The sequence below is a fragment of the Penaeus monodon genome, chromosome 41 (assembly GCF_015228065.2).
Source record: "Penaeus monodon isolate SGIC_2016 chromosome 41, NSTDA_Pmon_1, whole genome shotgun sequence".
Classification (NCBI taxonomy): Eukaryota; Metazoa; Arthropoda; class Malacostraca; order Decapoda; family Penaeidae; genus Penaeus; species Penaeus monodon.
In genome coordinates, this window is record NC_051426.1 from 14,943,930 (window position 1) to 14,951,429 (window position 7,500).

The window sequence follows — 7,500 nt, forward strand, 5'->3', positions numbered from 1 at the left end:
GCACACACGCACGCACGCACGCACGCACGCACGCACACACACATATATATATATATATATATATATATATATAAATATATATATATATATATATATATATATATATATATATATATATATATATATATATATATATTAAAAGATGCACTACCTCTCACTTTGAAAAGATGTTTTTATTTACATCCAGAAGTCGCAATGACGCAATACCGTGAAACGTCAGTCTAAAACCCAAAAGAAGAAGAAAAAGAAGTTAAACGTCAGTGTTTTCTGGATCTAGCGGAACATTTTGGTACTTTTTGGTATATGTTACCTATTGTTTAACCGAGAGTAATGTGTTGCTATTAATCAGTATATATATATATATATATATATATATATATATATATATATATATATATATATATATATATATATATATATATATATATTTATATATTTGTATATTATACATCTTGAGTAGCATTCAAACCCTGTTTTTGTTTTCATGACGTTATTGAATGTGTTCTGTTAAAATCCCAGGAGATATTTTATAAAATGAATGAGTATCACTATTTGCCTGTGACTGAGGCTGTCCAGACCTTGCAGGTTCAGTGTACTGATGCATTGGTGTTGATATTATCCCTGCTATCTAAGAATAGTATGTAATATCCAATTTATAACATTGTAATTTTTAGGAGGCTTTACTTTTATCACCCTCCTTGTAGGCATTATGTTAAGGTTCTGTGAAGGCTAGTAGTGCCAAGTGATATCCGCTGCAGTCATGACAGTGGCTCATTGGCTAGTGATTATTGCAACTTTTGCACCTTTGGGGCTTCAGTAAATACATAGAAGCTTCAGGTGTTTATATTTTAAATCTACAAAGTCCATCTTGCTTGGCTATATATATGTAACAAAGGGTTAATGTTACCAAGAGTAACGCACAGAGATAGAGGGAAATTGACACTGCCACCTTATAGAGCATAAAAAAATGGAGTAATAAATAATACAAGTACAGCTACAGCACCCTCATATTTACTGTGAAATGACGAAAATATTCGCAGAGACAAAGTCTCAACACCCTCACACATTCAGAATTTTTAATGTTTGTTCTCTATAAGTTGGCATGACGTGCTAATAAAGGGAAGGTACAGGGGGGCTTGCCCCCATGTCTAGCAAATACATAGAAGATAGGAAATGTTAAGTTTGGATTTTGGGTTTGGATGATAGCCGGGTTTTGGGACTTTATTTCTGCAGGTATGTAGCTCTCGGTAACAAATACCTAGTAAAGCTTTGCTGGCCTTTTGCCAGAGTGCTGAGAGCAAAGCAATTGCCTCAGCATTATGCATGATGGGCATGATGACAGTTATGAAGAATAAATCACATTTTTAATAAGAATTTTATTAATTCTAGAAATTAAAATTTTTGATATTCAGTTTGTATACATAATGCAGTTTCAAATGGACATGTAGACTAGATTACATCAATAATGAGGGCTATTTATTTGAATGCTTTTTTCAGACAGTTGTATTAAAAATGTTAAATGATTTACAGTTCATTAGATTATTGATTCTAAATATTGTTAATCTTGCAGTTCTATATTTATGCTTAAGACAGTCATTTTATTAGAAATGAATGGTCCTGAAAATGTGTAGACATGGAAGTTGGACATAGTTTATATATTTTTACAATTAACAGATGATCAGAGCATAAAGTACCCAATATTAGGCATTTACTAAATTTAAGTCACATTCTCAATAATGATCATTGCCATGTATTGCGTGGTTGGTAAATGAGTCACGAATGACTTGACTAGTGATTCACTTCCTCTGACCAAAGTACTGTTTTTATGTAGAGTCTTAACCCTTTGTGAATGGGTCCTGTAATATTTGCATGCGTATGGGCAACTCCCATCACCCTATTTACTTATTGCTTCAGAACAAGAAACAGCAATATAATGAAAAGGCCTTCAGCACATTCTTGAGTTTCTTGTTCTTCCCTTAATTCTCTTGTTTACAATTATTTTTTATGATGTAGATTTTTTATCATCACTATCATTGAATGATTATCATTATTATTATCATTATTGCTTGTTGATTATCATTATTATTGTCATTACCATTGAATGACCATCATTATCATCATTATAATTGTTATTATCATTATAATAATAATAATGATGATGACAATGATGATGATAATGATTTATTCAATTATAATGATAATGAAATATCTACATCATAAGAAATGAGGGAAGAACAAGAAAACCCAAGAATATGCCAAGGGCCTTTTCACCGTATTGCTGCAGTGACGATGGTGATGACAATGATGATAATGACAATGACAATGATGGTGACAATGATGATGATGATGGTGATGATGATTATGATGATGATATTGATAAACAACAGTAATAAAAATAATGATAATGATGATAATGATAATAGTAATAATAATATTATTACTATTACTATTATATACTATTACTATTACTATCATTATTTTTATCATTATTATTATCATTTTTATTATCATTATCATTATCATTATCATTATTGTTATTGTTATTGTTATTGTTATTGTTATTGTTATTGTTATTATTATTGTTATTGTTATTATTGTTATTGTTATTATTGTTAGTTATTATATATTATTATTTGTTTTATTATTGTTATTGTTATTATTGTATTATTATTATTATTATTGTTATTATTATTGTTATTGTTATTGTTATTATTATTGTTATTGTTATTGTTATTGTTATTGTTATTGTATTATTATTATTATTTTTTTTTGTTATTATTATTTTGTTGTTGTTGTTGTCATTGTCGTTTTTGTCATTGTCACCATCATAGTTATTTTCATCTTCATTGCTGTCATTGTCTTTGTTGTTATTGTTATTGTTGTTAACATTATTATTATTATTCTATTTCAATTGTGTTATGGTATTTTTCTTTGTTTATTTTGAGACTCTTCCGGGCATGCTGTCCTAAGGTCGAGGGTTATTATTATTATTATTATTAGTTATTATTATTATATTTTATTTTATTAAATTATTATTTATTCAATTATTATTGATTATATGTTTATCATTATGTATGTCATTTTTTTTATCTATTATTTATTAATTTGGGTTGCTGTTGTTTTGTTCTTGCTGTTCTTGTTATTATTATTATTATTAATATCGTCATCGTCGTCGTCATCGTCATTGTCATCGTCATCATCATCATTATCATTCTCATCATCATTTTCATCATTATTTTAATATGTATTGTTATTTTTATTCTCAATGTATTTTAAAATTTGCCCATACAAACTACAATATTACAATATTTTTCAGGGAAATGTAAGAAATCCACAAATGGAAACCAGAAGCTAACGAGAGGTGAGTGAACATCCAAGAGCAGAAGGTCCCTGTTCTACGTCAGCTTGCTTAGCGGTTGTAGGATCTGTGAAGTAAGTTTTTTTTTCTTCTTTTTTCTTTATTCTTTAGTTAGAAAAAGAAATTGGTTATATTTGCAAAGTTAGCAACACTGCATTTTTTATTTATTTTTTATTTTTTATTTTTTATTACTGTAATTATTTATTGAGCTAAGTTGGATTGATGTGTTGTTGTTTAGAGAGAGAGAGAGAGAGAGAGAGAGAGAGTGAGAGTGAGAGTGAGAGTGAGAGTGAGAGTGAGAGTGAGAGTGAGAGAGTGAGAGTGAGTGAGTGAGTGAGTGAGTGAGTGAGTGAGTGAGTGAGTGACTGACTGACTGACTGACTGACTGACTGACTGACTGACTGACTGACTGACTGATTGACTGACTGACTGACTGACTGACTGACTGACTGACTGACTGAGTTGACCCAATGCAGCAGGAGTGTGTAAGTTCATGCCATGCCTATTGTAAGTTTAGTCTATTAATTGTCTTTACACAGATGGCTCCACAAGTGCCTAGTCACCAAGGGTGAATTAATAGTAATCTACTACCCATCTCATTGTTTACCTTCTTCCTTGATTTTTGGAAATATTTTCTTTTATCTTTTAATTCTGTTAGTAATGTAGATAATTATAATAGCTTTGATAATAATAACAGCATTGATATTGATGACATTACTAAAATGTACTTTTTCCTGAAAACTCAAGAAAAAAAGAAGTCAGGTGAGGTCATTGAGGTCTATTGGTGGACTCCTTGGTGCTATGACTTGTGGAGCTGTGTAGAGACATTTCATAAAACAAACTAAAGTGAACATTACATTTTCCTGGTGGTACATGGTAAATTGCAGTGTTTTGCCCATATGATTTGTGGAGAGAGTGACATTATTTTTATCTTTTTGAGAACTATTGTCATTACTCTTAATAGATTGTATGAAATAGAATATAAAAATATTTCTAATTTGCGTATCTTGTATGTTAATGTATCAGTATTTTTCAGAGTAGTGTTTCTTATGTTATGGATATGTATATATTTATATATATTATCTTAACCATAATTTTATCTCATCTGACTCCCAATAACATTTCTCTGATAGACAATTTTGAACTCATAATTGTTCCTTATGTTAAAAATTGAAATTTTTATTGGATGGATTTTTAGTATTAGTGAGTGCTTTATTTTTTTCTGTGTATTAAAGATTTCCCTTTTTTTCTGGGCATGTAATTTGTAACACGGTAATTTTTAACAAGGCACAAATTCTTAACAGGACACAAACACAAAAAATATATTATGTTAGTTTCTGTGTGAATTTCTTTTGTTTTAGAAGGAAGGAGAGTAGTATCCTAATATAGTAGTTTATTTTTATCTCTATAGTTATGGATTTATCTGTGAGTCCTCCTGAGATCTATGTTGGTTGGTTTGTCTAGGGGGAAATACTAGCTTATACTGTGTCCAGTCTCAAGAAAGGAAAAACTGGTGACTCACGGCAGAGTCTGGAGTACTGATTGTCTTTTGAAAAAAATAATAAATAGATAGAAAAGTGGTGTAATGCATTAGAAATATTGTACATGAGTTTATACTACCAAGCATATGTAAATTTAATTATTAGTTGTCTGTTTATTTAGAATGAAAAAGAGACATGGTGAGTCAGGGTACTCAAGTACTGGGATAAGTTGCCATTTTTTTTCTTTCCTGAGAAAAACATTAACTTACACAGAAACAGTAAAAAAAAAATATTGAATTTTATAGAGTATTTTATTTCAGGAATGGACTGCCAGATTTCTATCTTCTTTCCTGCCCTGCTATCAACCCTATTTCAATTGGTATCTGCCGAAGAGCTCACCCAAGATCCTCACCAGATTGACCTTGGGAATGTTCTGGCCATTATTGTGCTCTTGGTCATTGGGATATTAGGGGGTCTGGCATGTTTAGGGTCCTATGCCAGGAATCACTTGAGAAATTCATATTAGCCTTGCATTTCTCTGCATTTAACTCATTGCTATTGGGTATGACATGTACATCATGCCTTGTCCACTGTGATTTTACTGTTTTAATGTTTACACAAACATGGCTCCACAAGAGCTTTGTCACCAAAAGGTCAATTACTAGTCCTCTGTATCTCACTGATTTTCTCATTTCCTCAGTTTTTGGATTTTTTTTTCTAATTGCTTATTACTATTATTATTTTAATGACCTTAAAATTATCAGAATACCAGTAATAATGCTTACAATTTTGATATTAATAGCATTAGAAAAATAATTTCCTAAGTATTCAAGGACCGGGGAAATAAGAAACATCATGTAGTTCTAAATAACTCATGGGTGACTGAGTAACACAAAACCACAGTGGACGCTTCAAGTACCTGGTGCCAGTGGATTAATCCTTTGTTATGTTGAGTGTGTGAGAATGGTCTGGCAGGGTCCTGAATACTGCTTTTGTAGGATGATGATGGATGGTAGAAAATTACTTGCTGGATTTTCAGGCAGTTGGATAAGCTTTGTGGATGTTCATCATACTTTCTTATTATTGCTGTTAAGTATTTAAAAAAAATTAACCACTTGGATTTAATGTTTTAGATTAGTTAATTCTGAATATTCCTGGTATTTTTCTAAATGAGACAGTTTTTGTTTCAGTAGGATATTTGAAATTATCTAAGAGTGGAAATGAGCTTTAAATTTACTCTCATTCCCCAGTTTATCTTAACTATTTTCTCTGTTGTTTTGCGTATCTTATAGCTCTTCCAGTGTTTTCATCTATATTGACCGAAGTCTAGTCTTAGTAGTTATGGGAGATGTATCATTTTATGGAAATTGTTTGTAGTGTTTGTAAGTGTTATTTTCTGTTAGTATCATTATTTGAAGCATGAAAGACTATACAGTGTTTCATGTCTATGAAAAGTGTGATCGTAATGATGCATGTAAACCTGGCTAAGAGTTTTCCAAAGAATACACAATTACTATGTTTTTTGTCTCTTCTAGATTGAATTACACATGTTTTTTTGACATTGTATTTATGATTCATGAAGAAATCTTATGCATTATATCTAAGAAAACTGCAGTTAGTATAAGTGATCCAGTGGAGTGATCTATAATCTATGGAGTTATAGATTTGTGATATATTATCTTTTTTACAATTTATAATAAAATTTTCAGTAGCTTACCATTACTTTTCTTGAATATTCTTGATTATCAGTTATCCCATTGGTATCAGTTATCCCATTGGATCAGGATGCTTTACTTACCCCACATGGCCCAAAATATCGACATTAGGCTTATTTGAGCAGCCAGTTTGACGGGTGTGTGGCCTGTAGGCTGGTCACGCATGAACGCGTTTGTGGTGACAAGACTCCATGCCTGCCCTTTGCAGTATTATTTTTCTTTTTCTGCTTAAGCTTTTTTAGCCATCTTGTCATTTTCCAATGTTGCTGGTATGTGAGTTGCTCTATCCAGGGAAATAGACTGTTTTTCTTGCATAGACTCAATATCATCCACTACAGTTGCCACTCGATCAAGCCTTGAGTTGCAACTTTTGGTCCAGGTGCAGGCAATGAAATATTCGGCACCATCAGCTTAATGTTTGTTAATTACTATGTGGAGAAAGTAACAGCCTCATGAAAGCAAGATTTTTAAGTATTTTCAAAATTTGATACAACTTCAGTATTTCAAATTACTATCTGATAAAGTGGTAGTCTACAGTAAGGAACAACTGACACTTTCTTACCTAGAAAAAGTAATGAATTTTGAAAACAGAGTAGTAAATAGGTTTAGGTATGTTTAATAAATCACAAGAAATTAATAAATTTCAACAGAATATAGTGGCAGAGTAACTATGTTACACATAAAAAACAAAGAGCTGCTTCATTATATCACAAAAAAACATATCAACACAAAGATATTCATACTGCTATGTGATTTAGAAAAGGACACCTAGGCATTATAGAGTCATCATGTACTAGGTAAGTAAATTGAGTGTATTATTCAAGGCAACACTTTACTGCTACTGTATTACTCGTGTAGGATTATATGTTTATTCTTAAGTTTTGTGATGATAGGCTTCAATAACAGTTTTTTGAGAGTAACTTTAGAATTTAACACAATAGTAATA

General features: G+C 31.0%; 1 protein-coding gene across 3 annotated transcripts in view; it reads left to right on the forward strand.

Annotated features, from left to right (window-relative positions):
* The window catches only part of LOC119598645, a 15,489-nt gene extending 8,934 nt beyond the window's left edge, over nt 1-6,555 (forward strand). Inside the window, exons 1-3 of one of the 3 annotated variants that reach the window (XR_005230985.1) lie at nt 167-289; nt 3,317-3,432; nt 5,160-6,555. The gene's annotated coding sequence lies outside the window, so the exon portion shown is untranslated. Of the gene's footprint in view, nt 1-166; nt 300-3,316; nt 3,433-5,159 lie in introns of those variants that run through there. The other 2 variants (XR_005230986.1, XM_037948345.1) reach the window with 2 other exon arrangements.
* Nucleotides 6,556-7,500: the final 945 nt, after the last annotated feature.